This window comes from Sapajus apella, unplaced genomic scaffold (assembly GCF_009761245.1).
Source record: "Sapajus apella isolate SASKATOON/1434 unplaced genomic scaffold, GSC_monkey_1.0 scaffold31, whole genome shotgun sequence".
NCBI classification, from domain to species: domain Eukaryota; kingdom Metazoa; phylum Chordata; class Mammalia; order Primates; family Cebidae; genus Sapajus; species Sapajus apella.
In genome coordinates this window covers 1,309,709-1,332,945 of record NW_022436971.1, presented here as the reverse complement: position 1 = coordinate 1,332,945, position 23,237 = coordinate 1,309,709, and the positions used below count along the sequence as shown (strand labels likewise).

The following is a 23,237-nucleotide window of genomic DNA, read 5'->3' as shown; positions in this document are numbered from 1 at the left end:
AGAATTGTATGTATGTGATGAAATTTAGGCTAATTAGGGAAAATATCTTTCAGGGTTAGTGGTAAGAAGTAATAACAGGATATTTGAAAATAAATGCTGCTTTGAATTCATAATACCATGTTACTTCTTGTTAAAACTAAGCTCAAAATTTTTCCTTATTCCGTTTTTGGAGTACCCCAGCCCTTTTATCTGCCCTACTTTCATCATGGGAAGAGTTTTTACTGTGATTCTCATAATCTTGTGTGGAATGTGGGGGTGGGGAGGAGTTCCTTTATTCACCTGGCCCCTTTCCTGGAATATGGCATGTGAAATGCCTTGTCTTGTCTAAACATTTAGAAAATTGCAGTAATGGCACTTCAGTCCTCATCTTTCCTGAGGCTTCCTTCCTCTCCTTAATATGTATCTGGTAGATTTAAAATATCTTGATTTTTTTTTTTCTCTTCGAACACTTGAACCATGGGACTTAAGTATTTAATTGAACATTGATATTGTCTAGAAATTCAGATTTCATTTTTTGTGTATGTGTATGTTCAGGCACCTTTCTTTTTTCTTTTTCCTTTTCTTTTTTTTTTTTTTTTTTTTTTTTTGAGATGGAGTTTTGCTCTTGTCGCCCAGGTTGGAGTGCAATGGCATGATCTTGGCTCACTGCAACCTCTGCCTCCCAGATTCAAGCGATTCTTCTGCCTCAGCCTCCCAAGTAGCTGGGATTACAGGTTCCCACCACCATGCCCAGCTAATTTTTTGTATTTTTAGTAGAGATGGGTTCACCATGTTGATCAGGCTGGTCTCAAATTCTAGACCCCACGTGGTCCACCCACCTCAGCCTCCCAAGGTACTGGGATTATAAGTGTGATCCTCCACGCCCTGCCACTCAGGCAGCTTTCTAAGCAGAACTTATGAATTTGAATCCACTCTAGGTCTAATTTGTTACTAATCTCTATCTTTCTGTATCCTAGGAGGCTATGATAGGAATTTGTACATGCCTTTGTCCCATTTCCCCAAACCTAATGTTTGACCTTACACTGTTAGCTGACTGTCAGGTTCTGTTCACAGAGTGACACCTCTAATCCCCGTGTGTTTTGGCGTGTTAACTGTGTGAGAGGAAAATGCTCAGCCACTCCTGGGAAATCATCAGGCTACATCCACTTACATATCCAGCAAAATAGATGATGAGCATAGGAGAAGGAGAACCATACAGCAGTCTGACCTTTTAATGGACACTGATCCCCAACATAGCCAATTAGTACACAGGAATTTGACTTAAATAAGAACTGATTTTTTCCCCCTTTCTGAGGAGAAGCAATTGTAGCCACAATGGTAAAAACAATTTATCCTTCTATACCACTGTTTCTCAACCACAGCACTGTGGACTTTTGGGTCAGACAGTTCTTTGTTCTGGGGACTGTACTATGCATTGTAAGATGTTCAGCAGCATCTAATATCTACCTAGCAGACATCTGAAACACTCTCCACCCTGAGTTGTGATAACCAAAAATGCCTCCAAATATTACCAGTGTTTCCTGGGGGGTAATATAGTCCAGTTAATAACTACTGCCCTATATTTATGATTATATCTTTGTACTTTTGAATATATGGTGAAGACAAATTCTTAGAAGATAGATTGTGCACTGTAATTATTTTGTTAACTCCAGAAGGATATACCAATTTCTATTCCTAACAACAGTATTTCCCTAGCATTGATAACAATGCTGGATTTTGTCGTTTTTTAGTCTTTGGCCATTTTGATGGATGAGTAGTTACATTGCCATAATTTTAATTCAAACACTTATTAATAAGATTGGATATATTTGAATTTTTTTGTTCATTTGCAGATAATCTTTTGTGCATTGCTTGCTTTTGTTGTTTGCTCATTTTTCTGGGGATATTAATTTGGTCATTTGTGGTTTCTCCTAGTAGGCTGAATTTATTGAGATGTCACATATAAGATACTCAATAGATTTTAAAGTTGAATGTAGAAGAACATGGTACTTCTCTAAGGAAAGACAGTATGTATGTGTTGCATGTGTTTGTGTGTGCGTGTGTGTCATGTGCATTTATATACGCATAGGTTCGTGTGTATTTATATTCATGAGCACAAAAGAGCAGAGGGCTAAAGACTGAGCTGTATGTCCTCATTTACCAGGCATTACAAGGATACCGAGAAGAAGCTGAGGACAACCAGTATACTTTCTTAGAATATAACTTAAAGGTCAAAGAGGAAAGTGACTTTATTTTGATAGGAAGTTCACCTCAAATCTCCCTAGCCAAATTCTGTAAGGTCAAACAATGAATATACAAAGGACTAAAAGAAGTTAGAGGTAGAAAACTTAGAAAAGTGATATAGTAAGGGTATGAGAATGGGAGGCTTAAATTTCATAGCATTGTCTAAGTAATGTGGTATTTGGGAGATCTAAGTATAGATCAGTGAGAGAGCCCAGCTTATGGATTACCTATGGGATTTTTTTATTTTCTCATTTTTATCAGGGGATTTATCTTCTTCACTGTTCTTGAATATCATCTAATTTTCTTTTTCTGGGCTCCATATCTCTGTCTTTGTCTTTGAAAGGGTCTTTGCCCTCTTCCTTTAGAGCATATAAAAATTGAATAAGAAATATATATCTAGGGCATCGCTTCTCAGCCTTTTGGCTAAGATCAAGTGTAACATATATCTAGGGCGAAAGTTCTCATCATATGGTCTGCATACCCCTCAGAGGGTCTGTATTAGTCTGCTTGGGCTGCCATAGCAGAATACCACAGACTGGGTGGCTTAAATAACAGAAATTGATTTTCTCACAGTTCTGGAAACTGAAAGACCAAGATCAAGATACCATCAGGGTTGATTTCTGGTAAGGCCTCTCTGTGGCCTCTTCCTGTGTCCTCACATGACCTTTCGTCTTTGCCTGTGCACTCCTCCTTTTCTTATAAGGACACCAGACTTACTGGACTGGGTGTAATTACCTCCTTGTTGACCCTGTCTCCAAATACAGTCACATTGGGGGTTAGGACTTCAACATGTGAACTTTAGAGGGTGACACAATTCAGTCTATAGCAGAGCCTCTAAGACCTTTTCATGGAGTCTACAATGTCAAAATTGTTTTATTAATAATATTAAGATGTTCCTTTTCTATTGTGTAAACATTTTCACTGATAGTACAAAAATAATGGAAGGTAAAATTGGTGCCTTCTCCTAAACTGAGGCTGTAGTACCCAGTTGCATTCTTGGTTATCTTCTTGTTTACTACATAGTTGTAGTAAAATAAAAAAAAATGGGTTATTAAAGGGCTGTTCTCAGTTTTAATTTAAGTACATTAAATGTTGATAACCCATGTTAAATAAACTTCTTTGGGTCCTTGATAAGTTGTTGTTTTTTTTTTTTGAGATGGAGTCTCACTCTGTCACCCAGGCTGGAGTGCAGTGGCATGATCTCGGCTCACTGCAACCTCTGCCTCCCGTGTTCAAGCGATTCTCCCGCCTCAGCCTCCTGAGTAGCTGGGACTACAGTTGCGTGCCACCACGCTCAGCCAATTTTTTGTATTTTTAGTAGAGATGGGGTTTCACCATGTTAGCTAGGATGGTCTCAATCTCCTAACCTCATGATCTACCCACCTCAGCGTCCCAAAGTGCTGGTATTACAGGTGTGAGCCACCACTCCCAGCTGATAATTTTTAAAAGTATAAAGGGATCCTTAAACCAAAAATATTTAAGAACTGACAATCTATGGGAAAGAAGGGGCTATTAAACAACTAATTTTTCTGTTTTCTATTCTTGATTCATAAGGTAAATAGTTTAGTCATAAGCAGAGAAAATAAGGCTTTATTTTCAGAAAGCAGACAGGTTACATTTCTGTATTTGTCTTTAATAAAAACAAAAAGTTTTGAATGTATGCATATTCATTTTTCAATAGATTCTCTCCCCTTGCTCTCCCTGCCCACCAAACCCACTTCCCTCACTGGCTTTGGTCTTTACTTCAGGTGAGAAGAAGCAAGGGTAATTGTCTTGACTCTGGTCCATTTAGTGGACCAGATGTTCAAATGCTACAGAGTGTTTTGTTGCTGAATGGCAGATAGAAATCTTTTCTTAGGGAAGTTGCTGCTAACTGATGAAACAACATATACATATAGAAGATACTACTCTATATATCAATGTAGAATATTTTCAACAGAATATTTTCCAGGAAGTAAAAATGACATTTTTCATAAGTAGATTTTGAGCTGACTCTTGGGATGGATGCATGAATTGACAGAGAATGGAGAGGAGGAGAAAGAGTAAGAGGAGGAGAAAGGACCAGATAGTAAATACTGTAGGCATTGCCAACCATACAGGAGCTGCTGGACTCAGCTGGTGTAGTGTGAAAGCAACCATAGACAGTAAGTCATAAACAAATGAGTGTGAGTGTATTCCAGCAGAACTTTGTTTATGGACAGTGAAATTGAGTTTCATATAATTTTCAAATGAGTCTGTATTCCAACAAACTTTTTTTACGGACATTGAAATTGAATTTCATGTAATTTTGTTGTGTCATGAAATGAATATTATTCTTCTTTTGACTTTTTTCAACCATTTAAAAGTGTAAAAACTGTCCAGTTTTGGTACACACCTGTAATCCCAGCTACTTGAGAGGCTGAGGCACGAGAATCGCTTGAAGCCAGGAGGTGGGAGTTGCAGTGAGCTGAGATCGTACCGCTGCCCTCCAGTCTGGGTGACAGAGTGAGACTCCATCTCAAAAAAAAAAAAAAGAAAAAACTGTTCTTAGCTCACAGGCTATACAAAAACAGGTGGTGGATCTGATTTAGCCTGGGAACCATAGTTTGCGGACCCCTCATGTAGAAGATTGGGAAGATTAGCAATTCTAAGAACCAAGAACTAAATGAGCGATGAGTGCTGTTTGTGGCTGCAGGCTAGAATATGCCTCCGTATTGATTTCAGGCAAAGTTGAAGAAAAGGTAAGAATGTGTTCATGGCCACATGAGCTGGGATTTAAACTTTTGTTGATCTTTTCAAGGAACTAACTTTTGCTTTGTTAATTTTTTCTACTGTTTTATTTCTTTCATTGATTTCTGCATTGTTTTCTTTCTTTTACTTCCTTTGGGTTTACTTTGCTCTTTTCTTCCTAGCTTCTTAAATAGAATCTTAGGAAATCTACTTCCCCTAAAGGAAACATTTAAAGCTAAAAAATCCTTTCCGCTCTAAATACTGCTTTTGCTGTTATCCAGATGTTTATATGTGGTTTTTTTGTTTTGTTTTGTTTTGTTTTGTTTTGAGATGGAATCTTGCTCTACCACCAGGGTAGAGTACAGTGGCACGATCTTGGCTCACTGCAACCTCTGCCTCTTGGGTTCAAGCAATTCTCTTGCCTCAGCTTCCCGAATAGCTGGGACTACAGGTGCTCACCACTATGCCCAGCTAATTTTTGTATTTTTAGTAGAGACCAGGTTTCATCATGTTGGCCAGGATGGTCTCAAACTGCAGACCTCGTGATCTACCTACCTGGGCCTCCCAAAGTGCTGGGATTACAGGCATGAGCCACTGTGCCCAGCCTATATGTATTTTTATTTCCATTTTTCATTACATACCATTTGAAATAATTCAATTTTTTTTTAAATCCATGGATTATTTAAAAGTGTGTTAGTTTTAAACATTTGAAGTTTTGGAGTTTTTCTAAATGTCTTACTGTTACTGGTTTTTAATTTGTAAAAGTTAAACTCTGAAAAGTTTAATCCTCTTAAATTTATTTTGACTTATCAACATAAGTCATATCAATCTTGGTGAAATTACATGTACTCAAAAAGATTGTCTATAGTTGTTGGGTATAGTGTTCTAAAAATGTCACTTAGGTCAAGGTGGCTGATCAGTTCTACCAAGTCTTTATTGATTTTTGTTTTAGAGGGGTCTGGTTCTTCTATCAAATGCTGAGAGAGGGGCATTAAAATCTTTATAGCAGAGCGTATGTTTTTCTCTATTTAATTTCGTCTCTTTTTCTTCATGTATATTTAAGCTCTGTCATTGCCAGCTGTGATAATGGGAGAGCTTGACTGCCAGGTAGCCAGAGTGTGAATTCTGTATGGAAAGGCACTGTTGAGTGGTACTAGGAGTGTGACATTGTGAACATGGGAGGTAGGGACTTGTTCTGCAGGTTATACTGTATAGGCAGACCAGGACAGGGGTTAGACATGCTGTTAAAGTGCTTCAGACTTGGATTGCTAACAGTATGGATTATAAAGATGATTTGAAAATAATGAATGTGATGCTGTTCTGATAAAATCTAGAGGGAAAGAATTAGATGGAAAAGAATTAGAGGGAAAGATTTCAATGGATTCAATAAAGGAAAAGCAAGGAGAGCTGACTGAAGCAGTTCTAAGAACCAAGAGAGCTGGGGAAGTGGTAGTATGGTTGCTGGGGATAGCAATGTATTTAGTAGTGACTTTAAGTGGTAGAGATGAGGATTTTCTTTTTGACCTATTAAATTTTGGGTGTTACCTGGATATCTAAATATCGGCACTACTTTGTTAACAGTGAGGAGTTCAAGATTAGTAAAAGAGGATAAGAGTTTCTACTGGGTTTTTATTGCATGCATACTATGAAATGACTGATTTCATATTATGGGATTAAGATTTTACATGTGGTCTCAGCTCAGATATTCCCCTCATGTATAAACTCTCCTTAATCATTCTTCTAAAATATCTCTGCTAGTCACTCTCTACCGCATTATTCTGTTTCCTTTTCTTCCTGCTAGAATGTAAGCTAAAGGAGAGTAGGGCCTTCATCTCTCTTGTTCACTGCTGTATCTGTAGCACCTGGTACAGTACCTATCACATATTAGGCTTTTAAGTATTTGAGGATTGAATGACAGCCTATTAGAAAAAAGATGTATAGTGAGTAAAAGAAATAAAAAACAAGTGTTTTATAATTTGATTTTTAAATGCCTCACTAATATTTCCTACCTTTTTTTTTTTTTTAAGTTAAGGCTAGGTTTCTGTTTATCATTTCTCACCTCCTACCCCACCACTGTGCATGTCACCATATGGAAAGTAATGGTTAAGTGTGATATAAATTAGCACACTTAGTTATATAATTAAACTTTACATCCCCCAAAATGGAATTACTTATTAAAATCTCTAAGCACATATGCTGGTCACTATTTTAAAAGGTAATATGTCATTTAGATATATGATAAAAATAAATCTCAATATTTAGAAACAAATGTTAGCTTTAGTAGCTGTTCTTTGCCATCCTTAAGGGGTACAAAGAACTGGTAAGACTGTCTTTGTCAGTTAATAGTGTGGTGGAGTAGATAGAACCTGCACATAGAAAAAATTAGTAATGCAAACAGTTATCAGATAAAATATATGCCAGTTTTAACTATTACCTAAAGAGATTTAATATTTACTTTGTCTTCTGCCTTAGTAGAATGCCACTTTCTAACACATATAAAACCTATATTGGAAATTAAAATCCTATCTGAGCATCCTGTGTTAATGCTTTGGAGATTTAGAACAACTTGGTTTTGATGGTCCTCCGTAGAAGCTTTTTGATTAAGTAGAGTTTTTCTTTAGGAAAGAGCTAAACACCTAAGTTTAGGTGTTACGTTTAATTTTTAGCTTTTTGAATGTGGATTTTCTTTAACACCTTGTTGTTTCTCTCTTCTTGTGGCAAATACAGAGAGAAATTTTATTGCAGAATAATGATTTAAAAAAAAAAAAAAAAACTCTTCCTCCAAGTAGTAGAGGCTAATCTAGCAGTTTTACTAATTATGTTTTAGTTTTCCTTCCTCCCTCTGTTCTTCAAATCTGTGCCTAATTCCTTATATTAATAATCTGATACATACCCCACCCCGTGCCATTATTCTGCTCATGGGTTTGTATAGAAAAATTTGTAATGTTCTTTGATCAGCCTAATGATTAGAGCTCATTTTCTTTGAGCTGAGCTTTTAACTATATTAGGATTGTTGAATTAGAGCAAGTTCATTAATTCCATACATTAATTTTTTTAATGTTGTGTATCTACTCTGCTCAAGATTAAAAATACCTACGTGGAGCTTACAGTTTAGTTAGAGAGATCTGCACTAAACATATAATCGCACAACTAATATGTAAATCAAAATAGTGGAAAAAATGCTGTGAAGAAAAAGTTAGAAAATGACATGAAAGTGTAATGGAAGGCTGATTTTGATTATTGCATTAAGAGAAGTCAAATTCTAACTGAAGTTTGAACAACGAATAGGAATTGGATTAGATGAAGAAGGTATGAGGGATTATTCATAGCAGATAATATATTGTAGGGAAGGCCTTAGAGTGGGGAAGAAAGATTGCGGAATAGGAGAAACTTAAGAAAGGCCAATGTGGCTAAAGTATGGTATGCTTTGGGAAGAATGGCTTTGCTGTGAGTTTTGGATTTTATCATAAGTGAGATATAACCCTGTGGAAGGGGTATTTGCACAGGAATAGGATACTGGATTTGTGTGTGTTCAGGGGAATAGATTAGGTGGTGCTTGGTTTGAATATATAAGGTAAATAAGCTTGATTGAATATATAAGGTGTGATACAGTAAAAATTTCAAGGGTGGTGATATGTAGGTTTTGGATAGCAGTAATTGAATGAGTATGAAGGTACCTTTTTGTGGATGGGAAAAAGTAAAGTAAAGGAGAATGGAGGAATTTAGTTTGGAACTTAATAAATAGGCAAACGCATGCAGGCACTTAGAATAGAACATTTAAAAAAAATTAGCACCACTCTTTTGAGAATAGTTTGTCTTCGAAATAGATTTCCAGAATTAGTAATATTGAAATCTACTAGTTTAGGCTTTTCAGTGCTTATCTCTTTAACGTAAATACAATGGTTTATGTAAGGGTCATGAATATTTTAGATTTAGTAGTTAATATGCAGACTGTCAAACTCATTTTATAAATGTTTGTAATGTGCCTTTTTTCAAAGGCAAGAAGTAAAAATTAAGATATAACAAAATACTCTGGGTTGACTTTGTACTGTACTTTTTAAAAAACTTTAAATCTTTAAACTTAGAATGTTAACACTAATATCTTCCTAGGAACAATGAAATTTAAAAACAAAACAAAGCAAAAAGGTACATAAAATCTCCTAAATATCTGTTAGTGTGGAGGATATAATGAATAATTGAAGGAATGTGTGACATCCAAGTCATGCAGAAACTAAGGGAAAACATAATGCCGCCATCATTTATTAGAAAGGTGGGGGCCAAGTAGAAGACAAATTAAATTTAGCTGCTGTGGTCTGGTTATTAATCAAACACTTCCACAGTGTTTATCATGTGCCAGACACTGTTTTAAGTAACTTAAAAATATTAAATGTTTACTCTCTGAACAGTTCTTGACTAGGTGCAAGTATTATCCCACTTTTTGTAGATGAGGAACTGGAGGCATGGAAAGATTAAGATCAAAAAGCTACTAATGTAGTTGGACTCCAGAATCTTTACTTTTGATCTTAATGCTATACTGTCGCAGTTGTAAGAAGAGAATGTGGTTACCTGTAGGCAGATGGGGATAACTGAAGCTGTTAATTTATTTCACTGGTGTGAAGTTTTATTGTATCAACATACCAGATTCTATTATTGATGGACATTTGAGTTGTTCCTGTTTTTTGCTCTTATAAACACTGCTCGCATAAACATTCTTCTTCATATGTCATGTTGTACATACCCAAGAGACTTTCTCTGAGGTCATGGTTCTCTTTATTACTGGTCCACTGGTGGAATTCTTGCCACGTACTAATGGTGCTCAGATAGATTACCCAGTGAGATTCCTCTTGGAATCTTGATGTGACCACAGAGCAACAGTTTTCATATCTTTCCAACATAATGGAATTATGTCTTCTAACAGCACTCATGAATTCCTAGATTTTTAGTCACCTAAAAAATTATGTGAAGAAATAAGTTCTTTTCTGGAGAGAGACTGCAAATTTTTCATAAAAGCATTTTGTAATCATAAAAACAATGAAATCACTTTTTTAAAGTGAAAGATTAACAAAGAAAAGTAAGTAAATATTGCTATTCTATTACAAAAGCAAACAACTTTATTTTAAAGTCTATGGAGAAGTCAGACTTTACACATGTATCAAATATTTTATAATGTTTTAAATGTTTACAATGTTTTTAACATTATGGGTGATTTGATTTCAATTTGTATTTAAGTCTTTTTCATTTGCAATTTAGAGAGCATGACTTGTGTCATCATTAATAGGAAAGTTTATAATATTCTTTCTTCATTCTTTTGTTAATCCTGCATTCCTTCAACCAAAACACTGATCTATTCAAACCTTCTTTTTCAGGCACCTTCTTTTTAAATTTATTTGAGGTATAATTACAAGTAGACATAAGTTACTATGGAATCATAACTCCGTGCTACAAAAACAATTTATAATTGTCATTAGTGTTAATGGTTTATTTATAATGACTCACTACTGGATGGCAGTATAGCTAACGTAAACTATGAGTCCCAGAACACTGGGAATTTTGACTAACTTTATTCATTTCTCTCCCCATCAAAAGGTATATCCTAAAGAGGATAAGTTAAAGTCATATTATAATAATCTTGAATCTACTCTAATTTTAGTAAATAATGTGTAAATCATTGGTATTTTAATTTTTGTTGTAGTTAACAAACTTTCATCACACCTCAGTTAGTATACCAGGGTGAGAGAATTTACTGTCCTTTGAGGTGTATAAATACTGTACTCTAGTTGGTAAGTTTGTTTTTTTTACTTCCTTACAAGAGAGAACATTATTAAGCGATACTTAGATAAGATAGACTTAAGAACAGTGATTTAAAAAGAGAAGGAATATTAAACCACAATTTCTTTTGACAGGCATGTCATAGGCAATATTTGGTAATGAAAGATGGATTTTTTTTTTTTGCCTTGTTTTAAAAGTCACAATCCAAGTTGTCAGCTTGTATGTACAGAGGGCCATTCTCTTGGTCGAAAGCTGGTTCTTTTCCTATATCTTTCCAATGAACTGTTGCATAGGCCTTGCTGCCTATTGTTAATTCTATTTCTGTCATATAATTCTTTATGTTATTGAGTAATTTCAGTTGTTTACTGGTTCTCAAGAATGTCCAGCCTGGTGACAGAGCAAGACTCTGTCTCAGAAAGAAAGGAAAAAAATATGTCAGGATAGTGGATTTTTAAATTCTCAAAAAGATTAAGGTGATAATACATACATGAACTAGAAATTTTGAATAATTATGAAATCACAGAAAGATTAGAATCAATAAAATTTTAGAAATAATAGTATATAGTATTTGATTCCAGGTAGAAGTGGTAGACTGAGCACATACTAAGTATTGTTCCCTCTCAAAACCAGTTTAGTTAAACCACAAAAAAAAAAAAAAAAAAAGGAAGAAGAAAGAAGTGTTTTTAAAAGTCATAAATCCAGGGCAACTAGGAGAATGGAAGGGAATATGACAAAATTTTTGAAGAGGTAAAACAGCTACAATAGTAGTAGCAATCTCACTAAACTTGAGAAAGCCCAGTTTTAAGGGAAGAAAGCTAATGATCAATTGAACTGATACTGGTGAATCTTCAAAAAGCTTGATAGTAGTATTATGTAACTCTGGAAGTTAAGAAGGGAAGCAGACTAAAATAAGGAAGATGGTTTAAAAGCTATTTAAAAAGCCATTAGATGCCCTGGTCTCCTTCTTCACCCTTTTTCACTGTGTTTATGCACTTCCCTCATCCTGACAGGTGGAAGACATGAGGTCCATATTCTGGGTTAAAACAGAGTCTCTTGGCTAGTGGACACCAGTCACATTGAAGGTGAAGAGGAATTAAATGAGTACTGGCATTTCAGATGCTGAGAACCCCTGGCCCCCTTCTCCATTATTGGCTCCCAAATGGAAAACTAGGCCTTTAGCGTCCAGGGAGGAAATAGGAGGAATCTTTTTGGGAATCTCAACAACTCAAGGAGAAAATCCTAAAGACAAAAAGAATTATACATAAATACTTTACTTAGTAAGGTTTCTTATAGGGGTATAGGTTAACAATGTGAAACTACTTTACATATGTATGGGTGTTTGAAAAATAAACTAAGCATTAGAAAATAGGAGCCAGGTTTCTCACATAAATAGTTGTGCCCTCACAAAGAGCCTGGACATATTGCCCTGTTGTAGGGAAGGTCATAGTCAGTAAACCCCATGTATATAACTAGAGCTTTCAATCAACTTTGTGTACCCAAACAACTAAATACCATTGGGCATCTGAGGAAAGCTTCTAATATGAATAACAGAAGCCAAAATAAGCAAATAGGAAAAAAAAAAAACTGGAGAAAATAGACCATGCAGCCCAGAAAACTTTATGTATATGTATGGATATACATACATATATACATACACATACGTACACATATAGCCATGTATAGATATATATGCATACACACATATATATAGAAATACCCATGTATGTGCATGTACAAAATACCTGAAGAAAGACTGGATACTGCATCCATAAAGCAAGAGTGGGATATTTTAAAAAGAATATTGAGAGAACAAAAAAGAATTTTTACCAATTAAGAACATATAGTAGAAAAGAAAAACTCAAAGAAATATTGGACAATAAGTTGAGGAAAATTTTCTAGAAAGTAGAGCTAAATGGCAAAGAAATAATAAGCAGAAGATAAAGAGTCTAGTCCAGGAGGGCCAACTTTGTATTATAAAACATTCCAAAAAAGGGAAAACAGAAGAAATGAAAATAAAGAAATAATGTATAGTATAATTCAAGAAAATTTCTCACAACTGAAGACAAAGCACTTATTGAGTGCTTAGAGTAATAGATGAGAAGAGACCAATACTCATTTAAAGAATAGGAAATCTAAAAAGCAAACTTAGATGCCTAGGCTTTCTATTCAGGGAAATGCAAATTGAAATGAGATACCATTTTTCATCCATTTGAAAGAGTAAAAAAATAAAGTCTAATGATATCAAGCATTGGGAAGGATATGGGGAAAATGGTTCTCTCAAATTACACACTCTGGTGGAAGTGTGAAACAATTATTTTGGTAAGCAGTTTGCTCAATGGCAAGTGGAGTTAGACATATGCATATATTACAATCTAGAAATTCTACTTCTGGATATTCCCATTAGAAATTCTTGTACTTGTTGTGCATATGAAGATCTGGACAAGCTGCTGTGTATAAAGACATTCATTGAGCCATTATTTGTAATAATGAAAATGTATGGATAACCTAAATACAAAAAAGGCTAAGGTGTGGTGGTATATTTACATACACATATGAAAGAACACACACACACTTCAACATGGATAGAACTCCAAAACATGTAATGTATGAAGTCAGCAAAATGCAGAATATGTATGGTATATATAAATTTTAAGTGTATATTTCAAAATGTAAAACATATTGTTTATGGATATATGTATGTCTAAAAATGATATAGAAAATTGACCAGGAGGATATGTACCAAATTCATGATAATGATTACCTCAATCAAGGGGAGGGGGAAGAAACAGGGTGGGCCGTGAGTATGGGGACTTTAGCTTTGTCAGCAATGCTTCATTTCTTTAAAAAGAAAATAAATATATCACAATGTTTACTATTGTTAATTCTGAGTGATAGATGTGTAGCTATTTAGTCGTGTTTTTCTTCTTATCTTTAAATTCTGGCCCTTTGCCTAACTCCAAAATAGCAAAGCAAGAGTGTTTTCTACATATCCTTTTTATTCCTTCTATGTGTTAGGTGCATTATAGGTAGTCTTTTATCACGTTGCTTTCTTACCTGATTCTTAAATGGGAATTGAGGTACTACATTAGCCAGTACATATGCCAGAATCCAGCATCAGAAGCAAATAATGAAGATAGAGGGAACTTTACCCATGAGGGACAAATTAAAACTAGGAGTTGGAAGCTTCTAGCCATGTCCAGTCTCTGTGGGGGTTTATTAGGGGTTTGCTCTATCCATAACAGATGTCCTACACCTGATTCCTAGCGGGGAAAAACCTTTTTTTTTTTTTTTTTTTTAAATCTAGGGACAAGATCACACTCTTTCACCCAGGCTGTAGCATAGTGGCTCGATCATAGCTCACAGCAGCCTTCAACTCCTGTGCACAAGCAATCCTCCCATTTTAGCTCCCTAACTGAGTAGCTGGGGCTACAGGCACACACCACCTTGCCTGGCTTATTTTTAAATTTTTTTTAGCGACCCAGCCTCACTTTTTTTGTTGCCCAGGCTATTCTCAAACTCCTGGCCTCAAGTGATCTTCCTGCCTGGACCTCCCAAAGTGTTGAGATTACAGGTGTGAGCCACCCTATACCTGCCCTAGAAAACACTTTAAAAATATTGAACTCTGGATAACACAGGTGATCATATAATAATCATGTAATTACTAAATAATTAATATTTAGAAGAATAAGCTTACTGATTCCATAATAATAAACATCAGATTATCTGCATCATTCTTTCTCCCCTATTTCTTCATATTTCCCGTCTCTTTTGGTCTTTGTGTGTCACCTATCTCTTGCTTTTCATATTTTTCACTTCTCACCATCTGCATATCTTTTTTGAATATGGATTCATCATATGCTTTCTGCCTTCGTGCAGTCCCTAAGTGACTATGCTAAGCCTCCCCGTCAGCATGGTTTTCCTGTTCCCTTGCACGATTGGCCATGAGTTCATCAGCATGAGCAAGCCACTCTGGGCACCTTGACTCATTCGTAGGTTTCCATCTGGCTTTAGTTACTGCTTGGTTTTGAAAAAGTACCCATGAAAACTCTCAGGTTTTATAAAAGACAGTGGCATTATTTGGCAAACATTGTACATACAGGGTAAAGTACACAAATGATTTTTGGGAGTGCCTTTTCTTGGAAGTCAAATAGTAAGGCAGAACCTGGGTTTGTGGATGACTATAAATATATATAATGACTACTTACCATTTACAAAGTAGTAATCAAAAGGAATCTTATCCCCTACGAAATGTTTTAAGGCACTAAGTTTATTACAAATGCAGGTAAACTAGACATATACAATGGGAACTACGGGCTAATCTAACTACAAATCCCTTTCTTTAATAGTTTAACTATAAGCCAATATGAAAAGCTGGAAGTTTAAGTTTCTTTGAGTTTTTGAAGTATGAGTTTAAGTCAAGGAAAGAAAAGAAATTGAAAATATAAAAAGCACTTAATTTGGAGGGGCAGTAAGAAATCAGGATCCAGTTGATAGGCACAATTCAATTTGCTAACATTAAACATTCTACCTTAAAATGGAATTCACCATTGCGGAAATCATCATGATTTAGAGAAAATATAGTTTTTATATAAAAAGCAAAAACCACAAACAAACATTAAAAAATTTACAAATATATTGTTTAAAATAGGTTTGTATTTATTGACAATAAAATACATTAGATATGCATAAAGGAAGCCACTCATTTTCTTTTTGAATATGTGAATTAATCTGGAAGTGGACTGATATCTTAATACTGTTCAGTCTTTAAACCCATAAACATGTGAAATCACTGCTTTTCAGATCTCTTTGTGTCTTTCAGCAAAGCTTTAAGTCTTGCCATAGGATTTATTAAATTAATTCCTAAGTATTTTGGTTTTGATGCTATTATAAATAAATTTTTTAAATGTTATTTTCCAATTGTTTGCTACGTTTGTATAGAAACAACTTTTGTATACATACCTTGTGAATTTGCCTTACTAAATTCACTTATTCACCTTTGTATCATATATTCATCTTGCCACATTCACTTAATTTTAATAATTGGTTTTCATATTCCTTAAAATTATTGACAAAAAATTCTTATTTTTAAATAAATAAAGACAATTGTAGTTCTTTCTTTCCTAAATTTTTTTTTTCTGGCCTTTTTGCCCTGAGTAGTAACTCCACTATATTCAATGATAAATAGAAGTGGTGAAAATGAACATTCTTGACTTGAATACAATATTATGAGAACTTGCAATATTTTACAATTATATAAAATACTAGCTGTAGGTTTTTCATTTATCCACCTTACCAGATTGAAGGAGTAACTTAGAGTTTTATCTTGAATGGGTGCTCATTTTTCTCAGATGCCTTTTCTACATCCACTGGGATTTTTTAAAAGATTCTGTTAATATGGTAAACTACATAGATTTAAATTTTTATGTTAATTATTAAATTGACAAATAATAATTGTACATATTTATGGGATACATGGCAATGTCTGATACATCTAATGTATGGTGATCAGCTCAGGGTGATTATTAATAGTATATCCATCATCTCACATATTTATCATTTCTTTGTGTTGGCAACACTCATTACCTTTCTTCTAGATGTTTGAAACTACACAATATATTGTTTACTGTAGTTATCCAACAGTGGTATAGAACACAAGAACTTATTCCTCCTATCTAACTATAATTTTGTATCCTTCAACAAATTTCTCTCTATCCCTCTCTCTTCCCCCTACTCTTCCCAGCCTCTAGTATCTTATGTTCTATTTTTATTTCTATGAGGTCAACTTTTTTTTAGCTTCCACATAGGAGTGAGAACATGTGATGTTTAATTTTCTGTTCCTGACTTATTTCACCTAACATTATGTCTTCCAGTTCCAGTCACGTTGCCATGAATAGTAGGATTTCATTCTTTTTTTTAAATGTCTGAATAATACTCTGTTGTGTATCTATGCCATATTTTCTTTATCCATTTATCTGTTGTTGGACACCCAGGTTGATTCCATATCTTAGCTATTGTAAATAGTGTTGCAGTCAACATGGTGGTGCAGATGTCTCTTGGATATACTGAGTTCCTTTCCTTTGGCTAAATGCCAAGTACTGGGATTGCTGGATTATATGGTAGTTCTATTTGTAGTTTTTTTTCTTTTGAGGAGCCTCCATACTGTTCTCCATAGTGGCTGTACTGATCTACATTCCCACCAATAGTGTTTAAAAGTTCTCTTTTCTCCACATCCTTACTAGCATTTGTTATTTTTTGTCTTTTTGATAATAGCTATCATCCTAACTGGGGTGAGATGACTACTTCATTGTGGTTTTGACTTGTATCTTCCTGATGATTAATGATGTTGAGCATGTTTTCATGTGACTTCATTTTTTTATATGACTTCTTTTGGCCACTTGTATGTCTTCTTTTGAGAAATGCCTGTACAGATTGTTTGCCCATTTTAAAATCAGTTTTTGTTTTGTTTTGTTTTGCTATTGAGATGTTTGAGTTCCTTGTATATTCTGGATATTAATCTCCTGTCAGAATATTGGTTTTTGAATTTTAAATCAGCCTTACATTCCTTTGATATACCACTCGATAGTAGTCTATTCTTATTTTTTATAAATCTGTACTCATGAGGCTGATTTTCTTTTCTGTTAATATCTTTGCCAGGTTTTAGTATTAGGATTCTGCTTGCCTAATAAAACATATTGGAGAAGGCAGCAAATCACACTGCCATGTGTGTACCTATGCAACAATCTTGCATGTTCTTCACATGTACCCCAAAACCTAAAATGCAATAAAAAAAAAATTGGAAAATATTCCTCTTCTGTTTTCCTGAAAGTGTGAAAGATTGCCATTATTACTTCCTTAAATGTTGGATAGAACTTGTGATGCCCTTTGGACCTGGAGCTTTGTTTTTGTTTTTTAATTACAAATGTATTTAATATATACAGTCTGTTTCTTTCTTTGGTGATTTTAATAAAAATAAAAATAAACAATTTAAAATTTCAGATTTTTAAATTTTATCTCAATTACTGAATTGATTTGTTTAATGTTCAGAGCACTCTATTTGTAGGATCTGTGGTGACGTCCCTGAGATTTCTTTTTTTTTTTTTAAGACGGGGTTTCACCATGTTGGTCAGGCTGGTCTTGAACTCCCGACCTCAGGTGATCCGCCCACTTTGGCCTCCAAAGTGCTTGGATTACAGGCATGAGCCACCATTCCCGGCCTATCCCTGACATTTCTAATATTAGTAATTTGTGTTTTTAAGTTTTTCTTGATCAGTCTTGCTACAGTTTTATCAATTTTTTACCTTTTCAAAAAACCAACTTTTAGTTTTATTTTTTTCAGTTATCCATATTTATTCCATTGATTATAATATTAAATGTATTATTTTTAGTTTGTATCTATGATTTTAAACTTTTGTTTTAAAATATAAGCAGCGTATAAATGCAGCTTTAGAGTCATTGAACAGATTTTGATGTCATATGTTTATTTCAGTTTCACTTATTTTCTAATTTCCATTGCATTTTTTCTTTCACTGTAGGTCATTAACAGGTATGCTGCCAAATTCTGTATAAATTGATGGTTTCTAATTTAATTCCATAGTAGTGAAAGAACATACCCTTTAAGATTTCAGTCTTTAGAAATGTGTGATGTAAAAACTGGTTCACCATTTGTTTCATCTTGAATAATATTTCATGTATATTTGAAAAAAAAATGTACATTTGCCAGTTGTTGGTTGTACTGTTCTATGAATGTCCATTTAGGACAAGCTAGTTATCACTGTTTTTCTTTCTTTCTTTTTTTCTTCTTGCTAGGGAATCCAGAAGCATATCACGGTTTTTCAAATCTTCAGTTTCCTGATTGATTTTTAAAAATCTAGTTGTTCCATCTGTTATTGAGAGAGGAATGTTAAAATCTTCAATAATATGTATATATTTTTCTATTTCTCTTTTTAAGTTATGTTAGGTTTTGCTTCATTTATTTTGAAGCTTTGTTATTTGCATAACATTTATGATTCTGGCTAGGCATGGTAGCTAACACCTATAGTCCTAGCACTTTGAGAGACCACAGAAGGAGGATCACTTAAGTCTGGGAACACAAGACCAGTCTGGGCAAGCTAGTAAGACCCCATCTCTAAAACAATTAAATTTTTTTTTAAATTATGATTCTGTCTTCCTGATGCATTGGCCCTTTTATGAAACTTCCCTTTTTATCTTTAGTTACATTCCTAGTCCTGAATTCTACTATTGCTAATATTTATATTGCTTTCTTACATAAACTTCATCTCTTATTGACAGCATATAGTGTGGGTTTGCTTTTTATCTAGTTTCCATCTTTTAATTGTAATGTTTAGTTATTTTATGTTTAATGTAATTAATATGGTTGGGTTTAAGATCCCATTTGTTATGTGTTCTTCTTTTCCTCCTTTCTTGCCTTCTTTTGGGTTAACCAAATATTTTTTAGTAGGGTGCTGACAATTCCTGTTAACTTTTTAGCTATACTTTTTTATATTTTCAAATACCTTTATGACCTTTTGAACACTACCCTTTTATAATTTTTAAGTGGCTGCTCTAAGAATTAAAATATGTATCATTAATTTATAAATGTATTTATAGTTAATGTTATAATACTTTATGTAAAATTTAAGGGCCTTGCAACAGTATAATTCCATTTATACCTTCCCATCCTTTCTGCTATTGTTGTAATATAATTAACATTTAATGTGTTGCAAATGCTATAATATTTTATATATTTTAATATATTTTATATAATCAGTTATGTCTTAAGAGAATGAAAAATACATAGTCCTTTTTCTTTACCCTCATATTTATGATTTCTGATACTTTTGCTTCTGTTTTGTAGATCTGACTTTATCTAGCATCATTTCGCTTTAGCCTGAAAAATTTTCTTTAGCATTTCAGATATATTAATCTTACAACAGATTACATTTGGTGATGTTAAAGTGTTTTTAATTTTACCTTCAGTTTTTTGAAGGATATTTTTGCTGGATGCAAAATTGGGGGTTGATAGGTTTTTTCTCCCCCTTGCAGCATTTTAGTGGAAGAAATTATTTCATTATCTTTTTTGTTTGTTTGTTTGTTTGTTTGTAGAAAGTGATTTATTTAAAGAGAGAGCGAAACAGGAGAAGGAGAGAGAAAGAAACAGCTAACTCTCACACTGAGTGAGAGAATCCAGAAAGATGGAATCCAGGAGAGGAAAGCAGCTTCCACGAGAGTGTTAGGGAATATTTCATTATCTTCTTGCCTCTGTTGTTACCAATGAGAAATCGGTTACCATTTATATCTTTGTTTTCCTGTATGTGATGTGCTACCTTTCCCAGGCTAGTTTCAAATTTTTCTCTTAATTTTTTTTTTTAAAGCAGTTTGCCTCTACTTTGCCAGAGTTAGTTTCTCTGTATTTATTCTGAGTGGGATTTATTGAGACACTGGATCTGACAGTTTTTTTTTTTTTTTCCACCAGATTTTGGAAATTTTCAATCATTATTTTTCCATAATACTGTTTCTGCCCCAGTGTCTTTCTCCTGTCATTCTGGGAATCCAGTTACATGCTTGATATTGCCAACAGATTACAGAAGGAATGTGTGTGTGTGTATATGTCTGTGTGTGTGTGTGTGTGTATGTCTGTATGTGTGTGTATGTGTGTGTGTGTGTATTACATGCTTGACATGCTTGGTATTGCCAACAGATTACAGAAGGGGTGTGTGTGTGTGTGTGTGTGTGTGTGTGCGTGCGCGTGTGTTACATGCTTAGTATTGCCAACAGAGTGTGTGTGTATTACATGCTTGGTATTGCCAACAGATTACAGAAGGGATGTGTTTGCATGTGTGTGTATCACATGCTTGGTATTGCCAACAGATTACAGAAGGGGTGTGTGTGTGTGTGTGTGTGTGTGTGTGTGTGTGTGTGTGTGGTTTCCCCAGATTACAGAAGGGATGTGTGTGTGGTTGTATAGTTTCTTTTCTCTCTGTTCTTCAGACTGGGTACTATTTTCAAGTTCACTGACTTGTTTTTCTGCTGTTACAAATCTTTTAAGTCTGGCCAGTGAATCTTAAAATTTGTATTGAACTATCTAGCTCTTGAATTTCCATTTATTTATCAGTTTCTGTTTGCTGTAAGCATTTCTCATGTGTCTACCCATAATCATATATTTATATTTTTAATCTTTAAACATGTTTATAATAACTACTTTCACATCTTTGTTAGGTCATTCCAGCACCTAAATCATCTTCTGTTGTGTTTCTATTGACCACCTTTTCTTCTGATCTGGAGTTACATTTTCTACCTTCTTTGCATGTTTAGTAATTTTTTGTTGTGTACTGGATATTGTGGATGATATTGTGGATCGTTGTCTCTTTTTGAAGAGTGTTGATTTATCTTCTAGCAGACAGCTAAATTACTGCCTGGCAAAAATACACTTAACTGTACAATCAGCAATTACAGTCCTAGGCATTGAAATGAAAACGAACATTTTTACAAAAGCCTGTGCACAATATTCATAACAGCTCTATTTGTAATAGCCAAAAACCAAATAACCCAAATGGACTTTAAAGGACAAATGGTGAAAAAAGCTGTGGTACCACTGTATCATGGAGCAATAAAATGAATGAACTGTTGATACACGCACCAAACTGGATGGATCTCAATGGCATTATGCTGAGTGAAAAAAAGTCAACTTGAAAAGATCTTATGATGTATGATTCAATTTATGTAGTATTCTCAAAGTGACACATTATAGAAATAGGGAACAGATTGCAATTGTCAAGAGTTAAGGAAAGGGGAAGGTGGATATGATTATAAACAGCAAGAGAGAATTCATTTACCTGTGGTGATGGAGCAGTGAATCTCGATTGTGGTATAGTTATATGAATCTGCACATGTGCTAAAAGGTCATGGAATTGTAAATGAAGACATATAAAAAATGAGTGTTTGCAAAAACTGGCAAAATTCAAGTGAGGTCTGTAGTCTAGTCAATTTTCAGCTTTCATTTAGCTCTGATCTACATTCTGTAATGCCTCAAGCCAATAAGACTGGTTTTCTCCTTTAAGGCTAGCCTCTCTGCACTTAGCGGGAGTACTGGGAAGAGTTACTTTACTGGGGTGTCTTATAAGTGTGTATCTCACCCAATATCGTTCCTTTCTTTCAATGATCAGAACCTCTAAAATTTCTGTCTGCCTTGTTCACTTTGCAATTTCTTCAAACAGTTGTTTTTTATATTTTGTCAGAGTGTATAACTGTTATCTGTGGGTGAGTTCGTTTAATATAAGATAATTCATCATTACTAGAACCAGAGCTTAACTACCATCATTTTGAAGTATTACAAATATAAAATGTTTGTAAACTTTTTCAATTAAAAATTTGAAGGTAAAATATGATAGGAGTATTACAGAAGTAAAGAATTATGTGATAATTGAAAATATGAAAAAAATCTGAATTTATAAGCAGGAAGAAGGATATATATACAAATGCAGCCAGAAACAACTTTTAAAAGACATATAAATGGATCTTTCAGAAGTTTAAGGATAGAATGCAATTAAGCAACATTCGCAAATAGGAATATATACTTAATCACCAAAAAGGACTTCAGCTGTAAAATCAGATCTTTATCCATTGTCTTTTGAAAATATTTTTCCATTTAACTCTAAAAGTTGCATTTCTTTTCTTTTTCTAGCATAATTGACCTTTATTATTTCTTAGAGAATAAAATGGCAGTCTAACTTCCCTTCTGCTTTTATTTTTGTCTTTTTATTCTAGTTTGTATAATTGGCCTTAAGTGAGGTGAGAGTGAAGAGACTAGAGTCACCTCTGGAAAACATCATTATCCCATTCCCCAGGAAGCTACGCCCTGGAACACAAGATTTGACCATATTTGTTTTGAGGATTCATTATGAACAAAGAAGTCTCCCAGGTAGGAATTGTAGTTCTATTTTTAAAGAGCTTTGTCTCTGTAAAAACATGGAGGGAAAATGATTACCTGTTGACTATTATCTTTTATGGAAATATGTGTTTGATCTGGGATGCTTCAAGGTTAATGTAAAACAGGTGTGACATTCCTAAGTGAAAGTGATAGAAAATTTCTAGTATACACTTTATGAGCCATTTTAGTGTATGTTGAAATCACTATAGGCTTCAGACCTTATATCTTATGATGAGACCCTCAAAGTCCTTGCTGAATTGAAAATGGCAGCAGAAAAACTGTAGTAAATCATCCCAAATTTGCTTTATATATTTTTAACATATATCCAGCCTTTAATTTTATACATATATGCATAAAATTACATATTATATACCTACATAATTATAGATATACCTGTATAATATATAGGTAATTATAACCTATGTAATTTATGTATATATAGTGTCTATATGGGCATTTTTACATTGTTGCTGTTTTAGAGTTTGTGAACTAGCTGGGAATAAAACCAGTGTATCCATGAACATACTAATAGGAGCAGTAGAAAAATAAACATGCACCAAGCCAGGATAGCAGATAAAGAGATGAAGGGTAATCAGAAACTGATAAATCA

General features: G+C 34.2%; 1 protein-coding gene across 5 annotated transcripts in view; it reads left to right on the top strand.

Annotated features, from left to right (window-relative positions):
- The window catches only part of NCOA1 (nuclear receptor coactivator 1), a 277,674-nt gene that overhangs the window by 124,647 nt on the left and 129,790 nt on the right, over positions 1–23,237 (top strand). For 3 of the 5 annotated variants that reach the window (XM_032294315.1, XM_032294317.1, XM_032294318.1), the window contains one exon: positions 22,465–22,618. The gene's annotated coding sequence lies outside the window, so the exon portion shown is untranslated. Of the gene's footprint in view, positions 1–4,730; positions 4,944–22,463; positions 22,619–23,237 lie in introns of those variants that run through there. The other 2 variants (XM_032294314.1, XM_032294316.1) reach the window with 2 other exon arrangements.